This window comes from Puma concolor, chromosome A3 (assembly GCF_028749965.1).
Source record: "Puma concolor isolate L17-30 chromosome A3, mPumCon1.1.hap2, whole genome shotgun sequence".
Taxonomy (NCBI): domain Eukaryota; kingdom Metazoa; phylum Chordata; class Mammalia; order Carnivora; family Felidae; genus Puma; species Puma concolor.
Genome location: NC_141669.1, coordinates 106901968 through 106926724, shown reverse-complemented (window position 1 = coordinate 106926724; position 24757 = coordinate 106901968). Strand labels below are relative to the sequence as shown.

Here is a 24757-nt window from a genome sequence, read left to right as displayed (position 1 = left end):
ATGAAAAGACTAACAGAAATTGGATATATTTCTTTGGTTTGGTGAGCATTGCCAGTGATAAAAAAGATGTTTAAAAATGTTTACTTAGGAAAATGAAAACAATTTATTTTTACTGAATGCTTATCATATGCCAGGTTCTCTATCAGGCATTTTATATGCATTATGGATTCTATTATTCTCACCATTTTATGGACGAGGAAACTGAGGATTGTGGATCTAAAGTAATGTCATGAAGGTGACACTAACAAATACTCTCCCAGCAACTATATCATCCTGCTTCCCTAAAGCATACATGAGTGATTCACCACATAGGACATCCCCTTGGCCCACCAGATTTCATAGTGTTGGTGATAGACAGTTCAGTGCATGCTGCCAGAACCTCGCTTCAAGTTCATGTGGGAGAGAAACTGGAAGAACACTCCATGGGCAGGTGTAGCATAGAATACAGGGGAGTTAACATCCTCAAGGGACAGCCCTCAACTCAATGGAATGATGGGGGGTGGGGGTTCTGGGCAAACACACGGCCTCGTTATTTCCTGGAAGAACAGTTCTGAGACAAGGTTTCTCAGAATGCCCCTCGCAAGAGTTAGCCCTCATTCAATGCAAAGTACTAACAAACTTATTTGTGTATCCTTTATTAGTAACTCTTCCTTCCTTATCTTGTTGTCCACATTCCTCTTTTCTGCTTCTGGGATCACCTCCCAAATAAACTTCCTGCACTCATGTCTTTGTCTAAGGTGCTGTTTTGAGAAGAAGCCAAACTAAGATACTCCCTAGGAATATGTAACTGCTATATTTGTTATGAGCATAATCCCAGAAATGAACTACAATGTCCGTTGCACCAGGGGGTTGGCTATCACAAAGCCTAAGTTTATTGGGAAATATTTCTCTAGCATCAGATCTCTAATTGTATAATGGAAGTTAATGATAACAGATTGAAATTTGCTCTTTGGAATTCAATTATTCAATAAAATAAAAGAGAAGCTCCACCACACATTACCATGACTTTGAAGTCTTCAAAATACCTAATGATTTTGCATGAATATTTCAAGATCATCTTTCTAAGCCTTCCTCCCATCCCACTCTTGGAAGTGTCTGCTATTAATTTCCTTTGTGGTCTTAGATGAGTCAGAGGTTGTAGATGAAATGATTATGTTCTCATTCCTTTGAAAATTTCACTCCAAATCTCTTTCCATCTACTCCAACCCTAATATTTAGCTCTAATGAATTAAAACAGCCACATCGATTTGGGGAAGAGTTTTATTGAATGCAATGAACAAAGTCATCACATTCATTTTTCTTTCAATTTCTCGTCATTCTCTGAAAATAAGGACAGGTAGAAGTATCCATTAGTTGGGACCATTCTTAGGTGGTGTGTTACATGTGAAAACAGTACAATTCTGGACTTAAAGACTTGCATCCAGCTGTCACATCAGAACTCTTCCAATGTACTACTGGTTTTTTTTCATCTCTGCTGTCTTTAGTCTCTGCTCCTCAGATACCTGCGTGATTTTTCTTCATACTTCAGGCGGAGTACCAGAGTGGTATACCTTTTTTTTCCTTTGCCTAATGGAAAGCAGGATCTTTCTTAATGACTCTGTTTTTAGTAGAGTATCCACCAGAAATTCCACACTTTGTACCAACAACTAACCTAGCTGTAGGATTTTATTTGAGGGAGTCTACCATTCTCCATTCATGGCATATGACCATCTGAATAAAATCAGGCTAAAAATAAGAACTGGTTCCTGGAAGCTAATGCTACCTTGGACAGTTAACAAAAATCTTGTGAAATGACTGTGGTGTCAGAACAAACACCAACTAGTAGATGTCTTCACACTAGAGTGCATCACCTTGCTGCTAAGCTATAGAGGAGGCTTATATCTGATTAAAACATTTGACAAATTTTTATGCAGTGCAAGTAACAGATACGAGTGTGATAATCCAACTGAAAATGGTAACCCCGTTTCTGGCACAGCAGTCTTCCTAGGGTGCTGCTTCCTGCATTAGCCTTCACCTCTAGGCCTTGGGCAGGAATCCCTCTGTCTCTGAGTCCCAGTGTTTCCTTTACAAAGCCAGCATAGTGCCCTGTATGTTCTGATGGAAACTGAACAATAGCATTAGCTCCTGTAGCCACCTCACGGGGCTGTTGTGAGGAACAGAGGTGATAATAAATTTTTTTTTTCAACGTTTTATTTATTTTTGGGACAGAGAGAGACAGAGCATGAACGGGGGAGGGGCAGAGAGAGAGGGAGACACAGAATTGGAAACAGGCTCCAGGCTCTGAGCCATCAGCCCAGAGCCCAACGCGGGGCTCGAACTCCCGGACCGCGAGATCGTGACCTGGCTGAAGTCGGACGCCTAACCGACTGCGCCACCCAGGCGCCCCTAGAGGTGATAATATATGGAGCATATGTTCACTTTGGAGGTTAACAGAGTTGTATTTAAATCCTGGCTGTAATTGAGGAAGCCAAGTCAAATTAACTTCTCATCTGTATGGTGGGGCAAGTAGTACCTACTTGGTAGAACTGCCCTGAGAGTTTCCGTTCAACAAATATGAACACTTGCTATATACAAGTTACTATTCTGGGTCCTGGGGATACAACAGAGAACAAAGTCCCTGCCTCCTGGGATTCAGAAAAGAAAACAGGTAATTGACTGCATAATGTATTATCAGGATTGGAGGCAGAAAGAAGAATAACAAAGGATAAAGGGAGAAAGATAGAGAAAGAGAATGAGAGTAGCTATATTGTAAGGGGTCGTCAAGGAAGGCCTCATACCTGCATGAAGTGAAGGGGCAAAACATGAAGAAATCTGAAAGAAGAGCATTTTAGGCAGCAAACCCAGCAACTGCAAAGGCTCTTTTATAGACTGAATTGTGCCCCCTTCCCAAGTACATGTATTGAAGCCCTTAACCTTCAACGGTACTGTGTTTGGGGATAAGCCTTTAGGGAGGAGATTAATGTTAAATGAGGTCAGAAGAGTGGGACTCTAATCCAATGGATTTATGTCCTTATAAAAAGGCAGATCTCTCTCTCTGCCTCTCTGTCTCTCTCTGTCTCTGTCTCTCTCTCTCTCTCTCTCTCTCTCTCTCTCTCTCTCGCACATACACAAAGGAAAGGCCATATGAGGATATAGTGAGGAAACAAACATCTATTTGTTGGGAAAAAAGGTCTCACCAGAAACCACCCCTGATGGCATCTTGATCTTGGACTTCCAGCCTCCAGAACTGTGAGAAAAGAAGATTATTTGTTTAAGCTGCTCAGCCTATGGGATTGTATTATGGCAGCCCAAGCAGACTACTATGGGTTCTGAGGCTGAAATGACCTTGACACAGGGAGGCAGCAAAGAAGTGATGGACGAGAGAGCTGGGAAATCAGGTAGAGAAGAATCAGAATCCAGGACACCTTCTCCAGGATAAGAAGTCAGGATTTGATACCAAAGGTGATGGATGTCTTTGGAAGATATGCTTTAAGAAGTGAAATGATGTGACATATTTCTAAAAGATCAATCTGGCTGCTATGTTGAAAATTGACTCTAGAGTAGAGATGAGTGGGTCCAGAGGGATGGTGGGAAGTGGTTGGGATCAATTTTGGAGATGGAGCTGACAGAATTTGGTGATGGATTGGAAGTGAAGTGGGCAGAAGTTGGGATGACTCACAGGTCATGGGACTGAGCAGCTGGGTGAATGATGGTGTTTTTTGGAGATTGCTGTTCTTCTCGCGTCTGTAACACCATTCTCCAGATCTGGCACAGCTCACTTACCCCTCCTCCATGTGTTTACTCAGATGTCACCTTCGCATCCAGGCTTTCCCTGGCCAGCCTACTTAAAACCACACTGCCTCTTCCATTTCCCTTCACACTGTACTTTTCTCTATAGCACTTATCCCCATTTAGCATATAATATAAATTGCCTACCAGTTTTACTTATTGTCTTCTAGAATGGACAGTTTATGAGATCATGTATTTTTGTCTGTTTTGTTCACTGTTTTTTGGTTCATTGTGCTTAAAACACTGTCTGGCACATAACAGGTGATCAACAAATATTTGTTGCACATATGCATGAATGAATGAATGAATGAATGAATGAATAGGTGAATCAATGGGTGAATCCTGGGGAATGGAACTCAAAAATTCTATCAGGAAGCCTACTAAACAGTCAAGTGGAAACCTCTAGTAGGCTATTGCCTGTATGATTAAATGAGATAAGACATACAATGGCTAATATCTTATGTACCACTTAGTAATGATTATACTATAAGTATTATCGTTCTATTTGTGAGCGCACTACATCTACCTCTTACTACACTTTGGTGGACGTTCTCTAAGACCGTGATTCTTAGTCCTGTGGTTCTGTGGCTTTGCGGGTATGTGGTTGGGGTGAAGGCAGTGAGGGAAGTAGCTGCTACCCAACCGCCTCCTTTCAGAGCTGCTCACTCACCACTGTCACACAAATGGACACTTATGCAGATTTCCTGCTTCCTTCATAGGCTCTCATTTTTGTGCTGAGTATTAATTCCCATCTGTGTTCAAGAACTGTAATCAAGCAGGGGCAGTAATCAGAATGATGTGTACAGCAAAATCAAAGCTTTTTACATCAAAATCAAAGCCACACAGTAAATTATAGGAATATGTGTTAGGGTTTAATCAATGACTCTGATCTCTTATGTGATTGATGCGGAGAGCATCAAAGATTTGGTTTATAAGTGGCCAAGAGGAACATATTATGAATTTGTCTCATGAAACTTAGTATGTTATGACTTATTTCTTAGGTAGTAAGATTTTGATGTGTGTCTTTAGGCACATGAAGGCCAAAAAAATTTTTTAATTAAAAAAAAAGGAGCTCTTGATGCCTTTATGCAGTGGCTTACAGAACGATCTGCCCTCCAAAAAGTTTTTTACAGGTGTGTTGATTCACACATGGGAAAATAGCTAATGTGACTGGAGTAATGGTTTCCTAACTAGACTCACCACATGAATTTCCTACCATCCATCTATCTTCCATCATGCTGCTAGAGTAACATTTCAGAAATCCAAGTTAAATTCTATTACTCCTCTATTTAAAATTTTCCATTGTTGCCCATCACTGGAAGATAAATTTATAGACTTCTAAGTCTGTCATTTAATGCTCTTTGTGATCTTCTTGGCCTCTTTATTCAAATTGATCTCATGCTCACAATCCCAAGTAAATACACGTGTGCACCCATGTGCATGTGTGCGCACATGCACGCGCACACACACACACACACACACACACACACACCCTGCCCTCCAGCACACTCATATGCATCTACCACGTGCCATCCTGTGCATAATTCTCAGTGCCTTTCCTCTTTGTGAAATCTTCCTCTCCATCCTCTAACTGGATCAATTTATAAAGTATTTTTTTAAAATATATGCTCATGGAAATAAATGAAGACCACACAAATGAGAATAAGTAGAGGCTATTTATAGCTTACAAAAGAGTCAGCTACCATCATTTACATTTGGCAGAGACTCAAAGGCAGGCAAAGGAATAGAATTTATAATAAAATGAAGGGAAAATTTCAGGTTTGCTCTGATTGGAGGTTGTTGACATGGGGAAACTGGGATTAAGTTGGAATGGTTATCTAATGTGATTGATTTGAAAAGCATTTTTAGCTTTCTCTGGTTGGTTCTGAGTTGGAAGGGGGTGGGGGAATCAACTTATGACTATTTGGGGCTGATTGCTGCAGAGGTTATCATTTTGTTTCCTGGTCTGGTTGCTGGAGAGGTTGTGGTTTGGTTTCTGGCTGGTTAGTGCAGGGGTTGTGGTCAGAGTTCTCTTGTCACATATGGTTTGGCCATGGTCCATTTCCATATTCAGTTTCTCATGACCAATCAATATTTGTTGAAGGAGTAAATAAACATTTCGTCTTAGTAAATGTTCATTCCTTCCTCTTCTATTTATGATAAAATTCTAATGTCCCAACTTCTTTATCTTTCAACAAATTATATGTTTCTTTCCCATTGTATGGAAAAGGGAGCTTCCACACAGGTCTCAAAGTGCTGACTTCAAGACAAAGCAGATTTCCTTGCCCAGAGAAATTTCCCAAGCTTTTACCCTGAACACTGTGCTATGACACCATCCTTAGCTGACACAGGAACTTGGGATCGTGTGTTCTTTCATCTTCCACAGTCTATTTCTATTACATATTCAATTTGGCCTGTTTACCTTATACATGCCTGGGATGAAAAACATTTGAGGATTCTTATGTAAGCTCTTCCTTTACAGGTAAGGAAGCTGACTTTCAAAGCTAACTTTTCCCACTTAAAAAACAGTAATAATAACACATCATTCACTCCAGAAAGGAGCTCATGCAGATGAATGTACTAATGAAATAATGTGCCAACGTTGTTTGGTAGCTTGACACTCTACCAAATATTCTAATAACATGGTGTCTACTCTATGAAATGTTTAGATCCTATTTCAATAGAATTAAAAGCCAACGTAGAATAAAATGTGAATTGCTTGTCATGATTTTACACGGACCCATAAGGCTACATTGATCACATTAGACAGCTTAAAAGCTGGTTGTTGAAGAATGTGATTGGTTTGGAAGGAGGAGATGATGGTGGTATTTATTCATATTCATCTTTGTAGAAAGACAGTGGGCTACAATATGAACCAAAAAGCATTTATGACAGTTATGTAGCTAAATCATGAAAATCTGTCTACTCATCTCCGAGGGAAAGTTTTGGCTAAGCAAGTTAATTTTGTCTTTATGCATATGCATAGTGCTTGTATTGGATCTGAATGTGCATCTGCACAGAAATAATCTTTTTTCCTTCAATCATATTGTTTGGAAAGGGATTAATATAGTTCCTAGAGAATCAATATATAAGTTAATTATGTATGTTGAATGCTTAATTACTCTTGTGATTTTTTTTTTTTATAACTTGGTGCCTGAGACCCAGGCCAAGGGCCGCAATGTGTTGTTGCTGCCTTCACTGTTGTTACAATAGCCATACATACAAGTATGGACTTTATTTAGGTAATGATGAAGCCTTCACTAGTGTAGGTCTTCAAATATTATTAGAGGATGATAATCAAATATATTTAATATAAAAAAGGCACATGATGTTGTTTAAACCAACATTTTTAATGTGATGGTTGTGACACTCATGAACAAATGTGACCATGTAAATTATCTAGTAGGGTTGTTCCAGCAACCTCACGTGACCTCAGATCATTGAAACCATTGCATGCCATGATCAGTCGTGGAGGCCACAGCATTCTTCATTTCCCCACTGTATTTAAGGTCATTTCACAAATTGCCACCTTGCATGGCACAGCCATCAAGATTTCTAGAAATTATCTGGGAATGATAAATGAGGGCATGTTCCCCAGTAGGTTTCCCCAGAACTAGTGGAAGAAATGTAATCAAGTTATTGTGTAATATCTTCCCCCCAAATTATGAATGTCAATAAGTGAGAGCTGAATGTGTGCTTGTGTTATGCCAATTTTGGCAGCATGTTTAAGCTCTGAAATGGTTTGTAAACTAGTGTTTTGTATTCCTGAACTACTTTGTTTGGTCCCTTTGAATGGAAAAGATTTATTTGTGCAGATCTGAGAACTTGTTGTTCTTCTTTGTTAATTAGAAAATGGTAGAAATGATTCTACCAAACTTAAGATTGGAATTAGGCTGTGACAGAGATATTAACAGCATGAGTTCTGTTTTCTGGTACTTTCATGAATCCTTCTTGGTAATTCATAGCGTTTTTCTAGACTTCTTGGCTACGGTTACATATTGACATCATCCAATATCAATCAAAAGGACTCCAGAACTACTTTCCTGGCATTTGTCTAAGAGCTGGGAAGTCATCCTCTTATACATGGTTTAGAATATCATTTTCAGATATATGAGCAAAGGCTTGCTGATTCTCAGTGAACCTGCCTCAAGTACACCCCACTCAGAGCTTTGTAAACTCCTCTTATAGATTATACTGCCTGTTTAAGTTTCACTGGAAATACTCCCTCTTTCCAAACATTTATCACAACACAAAGTGAATGTATTATGAGCACTAATCACTGTTCAGCATTCTGTGTCCAAAAGAAGTATATACTTTAACATGTAAAGTCCCTCTCTATGTTATGCCTGCCATACAGATCATCCATATTTGATGGTGATTATCTGCATTATTGACCTTATCTTCATTAGTGGCTATATTGACTTAAAAATAGTTATTTTTTTCTGAATATAAAATTCCCTATATTCTGCTAAATGTTCCATAGTGTTGCCTTCACCCACTCACCAGCCCACGTATTTTAATGATTTTGAGTATTTTGGGAAAGCTCTTGAAGCTTTTCTCTATAGCTCGCCATTTAAGATTTCAGGGTGCATATGGATCACTGGGAGCTCTTGTCATTGGTTTGATATACTAGGTCTAGGTTGGTGGCTGAGTCTTCATTTCTAACTAGCTCCCCAGAGATGAAGATGATGCTGAAAGCACACATTGAGTATCAAGGCTCTAGAACAGTGCTCTCTGATAGAACTATCTGCAATGGTGGAAGTGTTTCTTATCTGTCCCATCCAAAGCATTGGCCACTTACTGCATGTGGCTATTGAGCACTTGAAATGTGGCTAGTATAAATGAGGAATTGAAATTAAGTGTCATTGAATATTAATTTATTTAAGTTTAAATAGCTTATTTGACTGTTCCAGAAGAGTTAATGTAAGGTCTTTATAGTTTATTGGCTTTCCCCCATTTTAAAGAAGCGTGATTTCAAGGTCGAGGGCTTCTTTGTACTTATCTCTGGACTTCCAGAATTTTTCATAGGGCCAAGAACATTATATATATCTAGTAAGTGGCATTTCTATTAAGAAATCTAGTCTACAGGTATGGGAGAAGATTCACTGAGCTCTCATATAATAGAAATATTTGACTTTAAAACTATAAGACTTGGTAGGTAGGTAATTCTGCCTCTACCAATTACAGGATAATTTCTGACAAGTCATTTACTCTAAGTATCAATTTTGTCATCTCAAATAGCCATCATTATTATGGTAACACCTACCACACAGGGTTGCTGCATCATGCACGTGAAATTTTGCCAAACCATTTTTTTCAAGTGATATCTGCTCTGTGAATGCTAATTTTTGTTGTAATGTTATTGTGTGTTCTTTCCCTCTGAAATATTTATATTTGGGGCAGAAAAATATAGAAAGATACCTTATGTGGACACAATTGTAGTCTAGTTGAGTGGTTAAATAATAACACAAAACCATGTGCAGTTTTGTATCTTCCCTCGTATGGAGAAAACAGTTTTGATGGTCAAGGAGAAGAACTTTAGCAAGTTTCTGTTATTTCACTGCATTGCATTTTATTGTATGTGGAAGTAAACATATTTTTTGTTTGGGATTTTGTATTATTTGATTTAATTCCTTCATAAAAATGTGTCATATATGTTTTGCTGTGTGTGATTGGAACTGAATAATTTGCATCATCTTGAAAATAACCCATTCTAATTTGCTAAATACCTAATTTTCCCCTTGTTTGCAGTGATAAGACAAATAGAGGACACGTTTTCTTTTTGTTTTTCTTGAGCAGATTTGCTTTGGGGTAGCTTTTTTGCTTTTTTAAAATATCTTCTTTACATATGTATATATATTAATCACAAGCATTGCCAGCTTCATGGACTTAAGAAAAATCATAATAGCTAACGTTTAGCAAGTATGTATGCAGAGCACTATTCTAAACATGTCACTGGTATAAACTCAGTGGGTTGCCATGGAAACTAAGTAAAGCTTTAATCTCTTTTAATGTTTGCTGATATGTTGAGTTCTGAAAATATTGATAGTCCTCTTTTTACTGGTGATGGCATGGAGCAGCCATCCAGTGACCTTTGTACAATCATGATTTATAAATGGGTTGAACTGGGAACTTCACCAGAATGATTTAAGAATGATTGATTAAGACAAATCAAGGCATTTCGGAAAGAAGACAAATTGATTTTATGTTTCTTGGTTAAAGTGTTTATAGCTTGTAATACAGTTGCCTGCTTTTATGTAATCTTAAACAAACTCCATAGACTTTATTAAATGACTTAAAACATTTTGTTTAAAACTTGATATCGCTGTGAATTCACCTTCTTGTTTGCATTCATCAATGTTTCTTTATAGACATTTTGCCTCTTTCTAGATTACATTTAAAAGTAAATCAACCAATATGGATAAATGTAAAAGCCAACGTGATATGTTAACTGTTAACAATTTCTTGAGACTGAATCAAAGTTGTGTTAATTAGGAGTAGTTCCTAGGGCAGGGAAACCAACTAGAGTTTAGACTGATTCTCTTGTCTCCTCTACAGCACGCTGTCTCACTCACCTGCATCCACAGTAAGGTTTGGATGCAAAATACTTGATTTTCCTAATCACCCTGGGCAATAGACCATGTGATCTAAGGCTGGCCAATAAGCAGAAAACAACAAGGGAGAACCTCCTTTCATAAGTAAAAGGCAAAGGAAGAGAAGCCTTTCTGTGTTATTCTAACCTTGAATAAATGAGAATTGGAAGTGTGGTAACCATCCTGTGATCATCGAGACAAAATCCCCAGGATGAAAATATCAGAGCATAAAGACATAAGGAGCCCCAAATCTTAACAGCCATAATAGCCCTACATACCTGCAGACATGTTATGAAGGAAAAAAACAAAAAACAAAACAAAACAAAAACCACCCATTTGTACTGTTAGTCAGGTTTTCTGTTACTTGAGCCAAACATCTATAGCTAAGACTGTCACAATTGAAGAAGAAACCAGAGAATTAGGGTCAATGTAGACATATTTTGTAAAAAAAAAAAAATGACCATATTAATGTAAAACATAATCAAAAATGTAAAAAAATAAAAAGGTCCTGGACAGCCTTTGAAAACATGATCTCCTTAAAGTAAGAGAGATGTTTCCATGAAATGTAAAGTGAGCCAAATGGAAGTTCTTACAATATCTGAGGATTATGCTTTGAAACTTATCTCATACCAGAATCTTCCTAGCAAGCTTAAATGTGTCCTTGTGCAAAGATTTCACCCCCTTCTGAGTCATCAGATTTAATCTTTGGGCTATGTCTCAGAAAGAGGGCAAAAATGTATTCCCTTTAATGAACCTGAGTCTGTCCGTCTCCATAAATTTCCATATTTCATCGTAACTTTTCCCCTCAATCCATGTAACCAGTTGGCCCTGTAAAAGGCACCCAGAGATTTGAAGGCCATTATCTTGAAGCTCTTTAACTTCTCCACTCTCTGATGAACGATTGTAATTCATCCACTTATTTCTTATGCTCTCTGATTTCTAGGCACCTCGCAATCCTGATGATTTTTTTCAGATCATGCTCATTTGTCTCCTTAAAGTGAGGTTTCCACAAATAGATGCATTGTTACAGAAGCAATCTGACCTGGCATAGAGCAGCATACTAGTGTGTGTGTGTGCATGTGTGTGTGGTATCTGGTGTGTATGCACGTGCTTTTCATTGTGGATTGAATATATGCTAAAGTGTTTATAATGTTTACAAAAGATACAAAGAATGACAAAATGATTCTGCATATAACTACCACCAGCTTGCCCTACTTTAGAAATCCTCTGTGTACCCCATCCTGATCTCTTCCTTTTCTTCCCCACCAAAGTAACCACTCTTCTGAATTTTGTTCTTATTCTCCCCCACCCTTCTCTTTATAATCATACCACGTAATAACAGCTCTAAAAATATAGTGTTAAATTTTACGTGTTTGAGATTTAGACAAGAATCGATGAATGTAAGTGGAATAATGTTATATACATTCTTGTGAAATTTGATTATTCATTCAATAACATTACTCGAAATTTATTAATGTTGGTTTAATTAGCTACACTCATTCATGCTTCGTTGCTCTATATGTGTCTCAGTTTTTCCAAGTTTAGTGTTTTTCTTTTTTCCCTGTTGAACTAATTTGAACTTACATATTGTACTCTTTTTTTCTAAGTCTTGGTTAGCCCCAGAGATTTTTACATGGATGCTTAATTTTTATTTAATCAAAATCGATAACACTTCTCTTGAATAGTAGAAATATGATAAACATTTAAGCTTCAGCTATTATTGTGCAGTATTTAATTATATCTTTCTTAACCACACAGAGTAGATATTCTTAATACTTTAAATTTTTAAATTCATTTTTATTGTTAATAATTTAAATTCATTCCTTCTGCCTGTAGTGCATTCTATAGGATTTCCTTTAGTGAGCATCTGTTGTTTAACACTTCCCATTTTTTCTCTGAGTGAAAATGGCCTTCTTTTATAGTGAAAGATTCACCCAGTTTTAGTTCTGGGTTGACAGTTGGTGCTTCTTGGCACACCAGCAACAGTATCCTGCAGTTTGGTGCTCCTAGTTGCTGTTGACAAGTCAGCTCTCAGTTCAACTGTTCTTCCTTTTAAGTTCTGTTTTCCTCTGGCCGCTTTCGATATTTCCACATTGTCTTTGGTGTTCTGCGGTTTCACTGCAATGTCTTCAGGTACGGATTTCTTTCTCAGTACCCCATGCAGGATTTGTTCGACTTCCTAATTTGGTGACTGAATTAAGCAGTTCTCAAGCATTTCCAAAGGCCAATCCTTCGCTGCCTCTCTCCCATTTCATTTGTCTTGGGCATAGGCCAAGAAGTGAGTTCCCAGTATCTCTATGTTTTAGCTGTAAGGACTTTCTGGACTATTTTCCTAAATAACCATACAGTTTTGCATTCCTACCAGCAGCGTATGACAATTCCAATTTCTCCAAATCCCTGTCAACATTTGTCATTATTTGTCTTTTTGTTTATAGCCATTACAGTGGGTGTGAAGTGGTATCTCCTTGTGGTTTGGATTAGCATTTACCTAATCTTAGTGATGTTAAGCATCTTTCCATGTGCTTATTGGCCATTTGTATATCTCCCCTAGAGAAACATTTATTCAGATCCTTTATTCATTTATTAAACTCAGTTATTTGTGTTTTTATAATTGAGTTGTAAAAATTGAGTCACATTTTTGTAGGTTTGTTTTATTAACCCTTTCCTATTGGTTAAAGTGAGTAATTACTGAAATGGCCACAATGAAATAAAAAAGGAAGGCTTGAAGGAATAGGAATGAAATAGTATGGAATATTTACAAATATGATAACCAAGTTTCACTGAGTATAATAGGTTAAAGTTTGGTTTACTAGTGTAGGGGAGGAAAAAGTGTTTTTCTACCCTCTTAGGGCTTCCGGCCAGACCTGAAAATTTGGGTGACAGAGACAGATTAACAGGAGAAAAACATACACATTTATTTAATGTAAGTTTTATATGACACAAGCCTTCATAAGAAAATGAACGCTCAAAGAAACAGTTAAGCCTGAGTATTTTTATGCTTAATTTGTTGATGAGTGGATAGTTGGAGAAATATAAGAAGTCAAGGAGTACCTGGTAAATGTAATAATTGGGGAAAATTGGCAAGTCCTGTTTGTTGCAGTTCCTTTGAGCATCCCTTTGTCTTCAGACATAAGGATGTTCCTTTCCTTCAAGTATAGGGAGGACATTTCTTCCATGAGAGTTTTATGACCTGCTTCAGGGGAGATGAACAAGGGGAAGGTCAGAATGACCTTTCTGTTTCTTGTTTTCTCAAACTCCTTCAGTTGAATATGTTCAATGCCAAGGTGTAATACTTTAGGGTAGGGTGTCCTGAACCCCATCATTAGTTAAGAAGATATCAATCATATGCAACCTACGTATTGGTTTTCATATAGCAATTAATTCATATCTTTTGGGCCATACTTAATATCAACATTTCCAAAACTGTTCCATTGAATATTAATAGGTGATATACCAAAAGACTTTCTGTATGACTTAACAAGTCTGGGAAACTTTACACTCAACAAATGGAATGCAGTGTCTTAACTAAAGGGCTTCCTTGAGCCCTTAATAGGTAAATGAACATTGTAAGTGTTCCAGAGGGGGGCCAGGCATGAATATGAAACCCTATTTCTTTCCCCAATACTCTTGAGAATCGTGTTCTACAGAGCACACTTGGGAAGCATTGCTTTAAAAACATTAATTTCCCTAAAAGAAAGAGCATTGCCATAGAGAGCTCTCTAGTGGCAGTAGGACAGAGATGGAGGGCTGATGGAGAAGCAGCAATTAATAAGTTGCCTGTTACATAGTCAGAAATAACATTGGAAGGAGCCTGACATTTTACCAAATGAAAATTAATATTAATTAAACAAAAACAGGGAAAAACCTGTGAAGATTTGAGACAGTTTGTGATTCCTCTCAGCTAGCTGATGTGCTTATTTTTCACTAGGGCCCCTAATGACCCCCTTCCTTGGTGAATTGGATTTTGCTAGCTTGCTTTATTATGTTATTTCAAAGAGCTCTAAATTTAACACAGGCCCCTCTTGAAGGTGCGAGTTTGGAAAGCCTGCATTTATAGGCTGTGTTCCAGCTGGTTTCTCCATCTCTGTTAAATTAGAACAAGAACTTCTTCAATGCGGCCATTTTAATTCTGGGGAATCTTCTCATTTACGTAGTATTTTGGTAAATGTGATGTTTTCTGATAAATTTCTAGGGAATGGAGCTATTTGTGGAAATAAGAATTGAGACTTTATTTGTTCTTGGCTCTCTTACTGCCCTCTCCAGAACTGCAGAAAATAGCTTTTGTCAGTTCCCATTGCTTCAGGTTGAGGATAGACATGTTCATAATAAATGCAAAACTGATCATTTAAACACTTGTTCCCTAAGGATATGAACAAGGTGTTCGTTACAAAATTTAGCTCTTATTTTTTGCTTTATTTTGGTAAAGTAGTTGAACTTTTATTTCAAGGGAAAATTAACAGTAGATAACTTGATTGTGAAGATATTACTATTTGCAAATCTTTGTGGAATTTATTTGCGGCCAAATTAAATCACTACATATAACTCAAAAGAACTTTCTTTCTTTGTTATTTTATTTCATTTTGCTTATTTTATTTATGTATTTCATTATTCATTTTATTTACTTATTTATTGTTTTGGACCATGGCACCAGTGATGGTAATTACTTAGTTTGATTGTTAAAATGAGTCAGATGATGATGCATAAGCCTACCCCTGGTATAACAGTTAAAGTGATGTGATAAAACCAGTCAAACTGATGTAATAACACTTAGTCTGAACCCCAGATATACCTTTACCTCGAAAATGATTCTCTCTGGGGCACCTGGGTGGCTCAGTCAGGTATCCAACTTCAGTTCAGCTCATGATCTCTAAGTTTGTGAGTTCGAGCCCCTCATCAGGCTCTGTGCTGACAGTTCAGAGCCTGGAGCCCGCTTCAGATTCTATGTCTCCCTCTCTTTCTGTCCCCTCCCACACATACTCTCTCTCTCTCTCAAAATTAAATAAACATTTTTAAAAAAATTAAAAATGTCTCTCTCTGGAACATAAAATTCCCTTATCCTTGAGATCTTACAGTGATCACTCAAATATTTTGGATAATTGAAGAATGATGGATCAAAGTTCTAGATTATAAAGACATGATGTAAGGGGTGCCTGGGTGGCTCAGTTGATTGAGCGTCCGACTTCGGGTAGGTCATGATCTCACAATCTGTAAGTTTGAGCCCCCTGTCGGCCTCTGTGCTCACAGTTCAGAGCCTGGAGCCTGCTTTGGATTCTGTGTGTGTGTGTCTCTCTCTGCCCCTCCTCCTGCTGGTACTCTGTCTCTCTCTGTCTCAAAAATAAATAAATGTTAAGCAAATTACTTTAATAAATAAAGATATGATGTAAGAGAGGGTCCAGAATGAAGCCATCATCCTCCCTGGTGCTAGAAGCTGTAAACGGTAAGCTCCCAAATCTCAGTACCTTAACACTATCGAGGTTTGTTTTGTTGTTTATAAAATGCTCCTTATGGCGGACTGTTCTTCAAGTCATGATTCACATCCTAGAATCCTTCCACTTTGTAGGCCCATCATCTTAAAATAATTCCTTCTAGTTTACCCTACTAGGCTGCAGCAAGCCAACAGGGAAAGAGCGTGGAGGCTCACCAGTGGAAGGTTTTCATAAATATACACTTTAGCTCTTACTCCGCTGGTGAGAAGTCAGTCATATAACCACATCTTACCTCTGGGACATGGAGTCCAACCACACGCCTAAAAAATGCAACGAGTTTTTTGAATATGCAACTATCTCTGTTACAACTGTCTCCAGATAGTTGCCTTTTTATACTTATGATGTTGAAATTAACTTGAGTGACGGAATAGAGTTGGTTATCTCCAAAGGAAACAAAATGGCATATGCACATTAATTATGCATTTAAATCCCAGACTAATAATTAATGTATCCACATTTTAAGTAATTTCCTTAATAACTTCACTTCAAATTAGTTCAAAGATATTTTGGGCATTCCTGGAAGGGAAATTTTATTGAGCCAAAGATCTGTTCTTCATTTACAAAACAAATAATCTGTTCTTATTTATATCTCCTTACAATGTGTGACTGAGTAAGCATCACACATAGCTAGGAAATAGATTTTGACAGCCCAGCCTTGTTAGTTATCATTTCAACAGGTACCATTAGCACAAAGATCAAGCTGCCTGCCATAGCTGTAGCATGCTAATGGGAAGTAAATACCATCCACGCATCTCAGCCTCCCTTTGAAATAGAAAATGACATCATGTAATTGGTTTTGTCTGAACTGCTCAGTGGGTGAAAATGTGATTCAGATGAGTTAAAGGCATGATGTCATTATTCTCCAAGAAGAGGCTGGACACTCAGCAGCCTGATTCTTTGAGCCAGCAGCAGTACATAAACCTGGTGTAGAACTTTAATCTCATTTGCACAATGTCGTGACTTTCTTCTCAAATGGAAACATGGCGGGTTATTTTTAAAAACAAGTAATGATCTTGTGCTCCAGAGCACCACTGATGCCTCTAGGAGAACTTGTGAATTAAAGGTTCTGCTGTGGTCTTGATTCCCATCGGTCTCTCCGGGACTGCACTATAGATGAGGCAGGGCTATCATTACTGCCTTCACTCATTCTCAATCCCAAGGGCCGAAGAGGTGGTCTTTAGTTGACCACCTAGAGATGGTCTTTTAGTTATTTATTTTTTAAATACTGAGTACCTGCTGTGTGCCCGGTGGTGACTTAGGTGCTGGAGTTATAGCCATGAATGAAATAAAATTCCTCTTCTCATAGATAATAAGCAAATAAAGATATAATCTAATGCCAGGTAGAGTTAAATGCCATGTAGAAAGGCAAAGCTGGGTGGAGTGCTAGAGAAGGATGGGGTAGTGGCATGTCATGGAAAAGGTGGTCTGAGAATGTGACATTTAAGCAGAGACCTTAGGAAATGAGAGAGAAGATCGTGTGGAAATTTGCAGGAAGAAGATTACAATTGGTGGGAACAGCAAGGGCAAAGGCCCTTGGTGAGGAGCATGCTTGACAAATTTATAGACCAGCAAAAGTGACGGAGAGGGAGAGTGTAGGGAATATGGGCAGGGCATGGTGGGGATGGAAGGAACCATACTTGCACAGCACTGCTGTTGACCATCTTATGGGACTGCCCATAGAACCATCAAGCCTCCCTATTCGAAGCTTCTCTTTCATGTGGAGCACCAGACAAATGATGCTTCATAGTCACTGGGCTCCGCATTTGGGCTGGGGACTGAAACTTGCCATTTCTGGGCCTTTGGCGATCAATGAAGGTTGGGAGGTCCCAGGTTCAGGCAACGAGGAGGTGGCTTGTCCAGAAAAAACTTGAAACACCATCTATAAGTGTGACCAGGGGCACCTGGGTGGCTCAGTCAGTTGGGTGTCGGACTTCGGCTCAGGTCATGACCTCACAGTTCGTGAGTTTGAGCCCTGCATCGGGCTTTTTGCTGACAGCTCAGAGCCTGGAGCCTGCTTCGGATTCTGTGTCTCCATCTCTCTCTGCTCCCCTGCTTGTACTCTGTCTTGCAAAAATAATAAATAAACATTAAAAATTAAAAAAAAATAAGTATGGCCAAAATTGCTCTACTTTTTATTATCAAAATTGCTCTACTTTTTATCATATACGATAATATTATTATCATAATACTTAAATAATTCCAGTGATAAAATACTATTCTCCCCAGGGCCAGACCACCTTCATCTCCCCTTGGTACACCACTGCTTTGGTGCACACACGTAGTGAGTAAAACAAATGCCTATAGATATCTAGTAACTATATATAGTTAATTAAAAAGACTATATATATATAGTCTATATAGAAGATTATATATATATATATATGCACATATATATATCACTCTACAGTATATACAGAAGAGTATACGTATGATATACATATATACACACATATACATACATTATATATTCTTCAGTATATTTAACAAGGATAAATCATTAAGTATATGCATTTTAAATGGGATGATATACTTGGAATCAAAAGATCCTACATGGAAAATGTTAAATCATTAAGACAGAGGCACAAATATTTATGCAGTAGCTATAATGTGCCAAATAGGGCTTTTTCCATGCATTTTGTTCATTTGTTCAAAAACCATGTTGTGGGACTTACCTGTGCTAGTGAAGATATAAAGAAGAGCAAGAGAGATGTACTTGCAACAAACCACACAGTGTGGTATGACTGTTCCAGTCTTACAAGCAAGAAAGCTGAGTCATGGAGGAGCTCAATTGAGTTCAATCCACACAGCTGGGAGTAAAGATCTGGAACAGAAATGCAGCTTCTTCTTAATCTTGTCTCTTGTTTGAAAAAACAAAAACAAAGTCCAGATACTTGCACAGTTTCTAATTTTCTGAGAATACTGGCATACATAAAGTATTTCCATCCATATGGAATGACATAGGTAGGTGTACAGCATCTAAGAAAATATAATTAACATCTTATTCAACAGCAAAGTTTGCTTGCAGTACATACAAAATTAAGAGGATAATTGAATGTAAGGTAGAATCTGGTAACACAAAATTAAGTAGCACTGGGATGACTGGTAGAGTATATATGATTTTTTTCTTTAAGAATAAGTCTCCCACCTGTGGTACACTATGTGAATAATTCCATGACTTAGCATCATGCATATGGCTACTTCTCCATACTTCTCAAGGGACAATGTCATTTATCACGGCTTCTCAAATGTTAAGATGCATACGAATCTCTTGGGGGTCTTAATAAACTACAGGTTCTGATTCAAAGGTCTGAGGTGGGGCCTAAGATTCTGCATTTCTAACAAGCTCCCAGGGGATACATATGGTGCTGGTCTGTGGGCACACTTTGACTTTAAGGCAGTTACAGTCATTTCTGGCACCGGTCAAAAGCTGTATCTTGGGCCTCATCCCTATTATTGGTTACTTTTGTAAGAGTGTTTGCTGAGCAGACATTCCTAGTGGAGCAGCTTTTAGGAATTAAGGAAGGTATAAAGTCATGGTAGAAGGGACAAAAGGGAAGAAATAAACATGTTATAATGAATTCTGCACCTCTTTCCTAAAGAAACCACAAGCAAATCATTTACTCCTTGTTTAGAAGGGTCAACCTGATTCAGGTCTTCAACCCGAAGACCCAGGCCCTCATACAGCAAAGCCATTGACCACCTTGAAAAATTACTATTTTGCTCTTTGGTGTAACCTCAGTTTTATCTTGCTGAAACAAAACAAAAAGAATCCAATAGTGCATTCCTTTGTATTATTTATTCTGGCTGGATACTAATGTTAATTTTCTTAAATGCTTTGGCCACTATATTAAAATTGTCCATTTCATCAAATGGCTTAGTGTGAATCTTTTGAAGATGTACAAGAGAATTTCTTCATTAGAGCATTGCTTCTGAAGTTTTAATGAGCACACAAATCACCTTAGAATCTTATTAAAAATATAAATTTTGATTCAGTGGAACTGGGGTGTGGACTGAAAATTGGCATTTCTTAAAAGCTCCTAGGTAAGTCTGATATAACAGATCCTTGGGGGACTCTGAGTACAGAGGCCTTGGACCATTTGATCCTACTTTGCATTAAGAAGGTATTCTGTGGGGCGCCTGGGTGGCGCAGTCGGTTGAGCGTCTGACTTCAGCCAGGTCACGATCTCGCGGTCCGTGAGTTCGAGCCCCGCGTCAGGCTCTGGGCTGATGGCTCAGAGCCTGGAGCCTGTTTCCGATTCTGTGTCTCCCTCTCTTTCTGCCCCTCCCCCGTTCATGCTCTGTCTCTCTCTGTCCCAAAAAATAAATAAACGTTGAAAAAAAAAAAGAAGGTATTCTGTGTGTGAGTGTGTGTGAGTGTGTGTGTGTGTGTGTGTGTGTGTGTGTGTGTGTGATATTCAAGTAGTGAAGAAATTATATATTAACAAATAGCTGAAATGACGAAAACCAGGCATCTGCCTCAACACATAGGCTAGTGATCAAAGATTCCACAATCACATTTCCTTACCATGAAGGACTTCTCAACACTAGATGTATAAAAAAGGATTTTTGTCAGTAAGATGATGATCCCTTTCAGTTTTTCTGAAATCAGGCTGTATTCTAGATCACTCAGCAGATTGTAAGAGCAGAAAGGGTCAGGGCCCACCCAAGACCAACTAAATCCCAGCCTCTGGGCATGGATCTAATGAGCAATCTCTAGACCACCAGCATCAGCAGCACCTGCTGGTCTAGAGATTAGATGTCTAAACTTATTAGACATCTCATGTCCCATCCAGATCTACTGAATCTAAGTCTACAGTTTATAAAGATCCCCAAGCATTCCAATGCACATTCAAATTTCAAAAGACACTGTTAAGTAGGAGGCAAACCTAGATAGTTGCCATAGCAACTTAATTGTATTAAACACCTCTCTTCCACTCTAGTAGTTTGGGCCTTTGACTGGTATTAGAACCAAAAGAAGACAGACATATCAAGCCCATGCAAAGCCTGGTATGTTGACTGGCTCTAATGTATCTGGGAAGGTGTAAAATAACAGGGAGAAGACACAGGAAAAAAATCCAGTTCTAGGTCCCTAGTGCTTCATACCAGCAGTTTCTTTGGTTCCTCTTTATTATGCCTTACCTTTTTTCCAGAAACTTTTACCACTTGCTTCCAGCTTTAAGTCTACTGAGTAGACATTTACCTGAAGGAACTGAATCAAGAATTCCAGTCTGGACTTGCTGGACCATAGTGACAGTAGTGCTTACTTTGCAGTGATGCATTCCTATCACTGCTCTAAAACTCAAGGGAAGGGGCAAGCAATCAAGCATTTATGGACGATTCCTTTGTGCCTAGCATTATGCTAAAGGTAATGGTGACACATATAAAGGGTTAGTTGCTAGAAACTTGTGGAAGGTGCATGCATTTACTTTACAAATAATACACAAATACATTATCAAGTTCTGAAGTAGTGAAAAAGCATAAAGTAAAGGCTTAACAGTGGGGAATAGATAGTCTGAGCAAATAATAATAACAATAATAATAATAACAATAATAATAATAATTAGAGATGGAAGATGTCAGTTTGAGGCTTCATAGAGCCAATGGAACTTGAGTTGAGCAGATGTAAGATATGAGACATTCCGTTGAGAGGCCACAGGTTGAACAAAGGCAAAAAAAAAATAAATAAATGGCACAAAGATGACAATGAACAAATAATATGAGATCTTGCTCTTAAACATGTAATGCTATTTTATAGCTTACATTTTTAATTTTGGCCATAGAATTTTACATATGTTGGGAAAATTGTAGCAGTTTTTCAAATTCTTATTAAGGAAGGTAGTTCTGAAAATAAATGTATCTTAAATAGTTGTAATTTTCATTATTGTTTCCTCAAGGGTATGGATTATGGTGTTTCCTGGTAATTTTGCTGAGTTCAAAATGTGAAGCATAAAGGTTTTATGAAATATTAATTCTGGAAAAAAATGTCTTCCTGCTAGTAATGATCCAAAAATTGTAAAGTGTTAATTTGAGCAAGTTCTTACCATAAATTAAAAATGCTCAAATTTGCTTGGATGTTATGTACTGATGTTTCATGAACTTCATCTTATTACACTTGTAAAATCTTCACTATAAAACTATAGAGCTAATTTTGCAGTCTAGCAGTCATGCCTAATTCTTTAAATGTTTTTTTGGAATTTCTGTTGTCATTAACTCTTCAATGTGGGAAACAGGATTTATAACTTCTATCTAAACAAGTATTCTCTATTTTGGGGTAATAATAATAATGTGTTAACAAGTGCATATATTCAAACCAGTGTAGAATGATATGTCCAATAAATTCACATATTTGTTTAATATCTTTAGTTTTTATTATCAACTCCACTTGCTTATTTAACTTATCTACTTTAGGATGCTAATTGACAAGATATTACATCATTATAGAATAGATGTACGTCATCAAATTTTACATTTGTATATGAACATTCTTTATGATTTTTAGAAAATTTAGATATTTAGATTATAGATAAATGTATTCTCAAGAATAAGACAGCAGCAAAATGTATCATAGAAGATACAATATTTCTAAAACTCTGAAGAATTTGTAAAACACTAGCTTACATGAAGTAATTCCCATGTTATATAAGTTTAAATATTGTAAAATCTACAGCTATTAACTGACACTGGAAAGTTCTAGGAGGAAATGGTTGGGTGCTGTATCTCGGTTTCCACTAATATGAAACATTATAGATATACAAATCTTACTAGACTATAGATTCTTTTACAACACAGCCAGGTATTACTCACTTTCTTATCCCTAGTACCTATATAGATAGTGTTAATGTGTTCACAATTCTTTTATTCCCCATCTCTGCTACGGCTGAATGTGGGTGGAGTAAACAATAGTAGACCCAATAATAGTACAGGTCCCGCAGATACCAGTCCATAGGCACAAAGCACCTTGCCTGCTGTCATGTCTCAGTTCTGGGGTTTCTGGGGACAAGTGTCCCATGAGCTGAGCTCTAGCATATGATGGTGGTGGTGAACTATCTAGATACTGGTTTCTAGAGGTTTTCTGAGTAGTGGGTTTTCGGAGTAGCCATGGATAGAGGAGAAATTGGGTAGACCAGCAGCCTTCCCTATCTCTAGAGCCTCTAGGTAGTAATTCAAGGAAGCTCAGAGATACAAAGAGGCAACATTAGGACATGGCTTATGAAGCCAGCAGATTCAAGCACTACCAAAAGATTCTATAAGCATGACTTGGTGCATGAGTGTGTTGTGAGCCAAGGTCTTGTCCCGTGTCCAAGCTGGGCAGAGGATAAAATCAAGAGTGCGATTAAACCCATATCCAGCAGTAGAAAGTGAACAGGAAAACATCAACACAAGGTCGGTTGACAAGTACTACTTCAAGGAATGTAAAGGGTAGGAAATAAACTTGAAGCATGGGGAAAACGTCAGTCCTGAAACTGCTCAGGGGAACAGTTGTTCCAAAGTAGAGTAACAAGAAAGGGATATTTATCCTTGAATAGGTGCTCTTGGATCTGCCTGCAATTTTTAGGTAGTTTTGGTGTGGACGGAGTATAGCCTTTGGGTGTGACCTGTGTCCATTTATCTTTCATTTATAGATGATTATTTGTGTGTTATTTGTCCTGCACTTATAAGGTAGGGCATAAGGAAACCTATTTACTACTAGTCCATGGTTACATTTAGTTTAACCGAACTAAATGTTTAATAAACATTTCATATTTGTTTTTCCTTCACTGTATGCCTAATTTAGTACATTTAGTTAATTTTCTCAAAACTAATCAGAAACTAGCTCATTTATATTAGCCCTTAATTACCATTTTGGAGAGAACTATTTTTATATACAAGTTGGTTTTTCCCCACTAAACTGCATGTGCCTTCTCTATTCTTCTCTATCCCTCACCTTGACAATAACACACTGAGTGTCATTTAGTAGACACTTAAACAAATAAATAATTTCAATTGGTTCTTTGATCCTAAGTTCATAGATAATGAAAGCCACTGAAAGTCGATGCTTTCTGTGAATAATGATTTTTTTCCTGTGAATAATTTTTTCTGTGAATAATGATTTTACAGAGTTGGAGTTGGCATCTACTTAAGTATTTCTTCCTCTTTGTGAAAGAAGAAATATTAAATATTGGGAAAACTTGCAGGCTTAGAATTAAAAAACACTTAATAGTGATATGAGTATTCATGAACATCCATAGCTTAAAAAAGTATTTTAGTGTGTCACTTATTCATAGCTTAATAAAATCTGTGTTTCTCTTTTCTTTTTTCTTTTTTTTTCACTTTATTTATTTGAGAGAGAGAGAGAGAGAGAGAGAGAGAGAGAGAGAGAGAGGGAGAGAGAGCATGCAAGTTAGGGAGAGGCACCAAGGTGGGGAGAGAGAGAGAATCCTAAGCAGACTCTGTACTTGGCATGGAGCCTGATTATAGGCTCGATCCCACGACCCTGGGATCATGATCTGAGCAGAAACCAAGGGTCAGATGCTCAACCAACTGACCCACCTAAGCGCCCCTTTCCTTTCCTTTCCTTTCCTTTCCTTTCCTTTCCTTTCCTTTCCTTTTCTTTTCTTTTCTTTTCTTTTCTTTTCTTTCCTTTTCAGTTTGTCTTTTTTTTTTTTTTTTTTTTTTTGGAGAGAGAGAGAGAGCATACTTGCTGGGAACAGGGGTGGTGGCAGTGGGGGGAGACAATGAGGGAGACAGAGAGAGAGAGACAGAGAGAGAATCCCAAGCAGTCTCCACACTCAGCATGGACCCCAATGTGAGGCTCCATCCACAAGCTGAGATCATGACCTGAGCTGAAATCAAGAGTTAACTGACTGAGCCACCCAGGCACTCTAATATCTGTGTTTTTCTATAACTCAATTTATTTTGTGCTTGAAGGAC

The 24757-nt window shown here is 37.9% G+C and overlaps 1 protein-coding gene and 1 long non-coding RNA gene across 4 annotated transcripts in view; both read left to right on the top strand.

The window, feature by feature from the left end:
- The window catches only part of PLCB1 (phospholipase C beta 1), a 704439-nt gene that overhangs the window by 298421 nt on the left and 381261 nt on the right, over nt 1-24757 (top strand). The window lies entirely within an intron of this gene.
- On the top strand, nt 1110-24757 carry LOC147582642 (uncharacterized). The gene is made up of 3 exons (XR_015249373.1): nt 1110-2161; nt 2392-19968; nt 20197-24757. It is a non-coding gene; the product is annotated as an uncharacterized LOC147582642 (long non-coding RNA).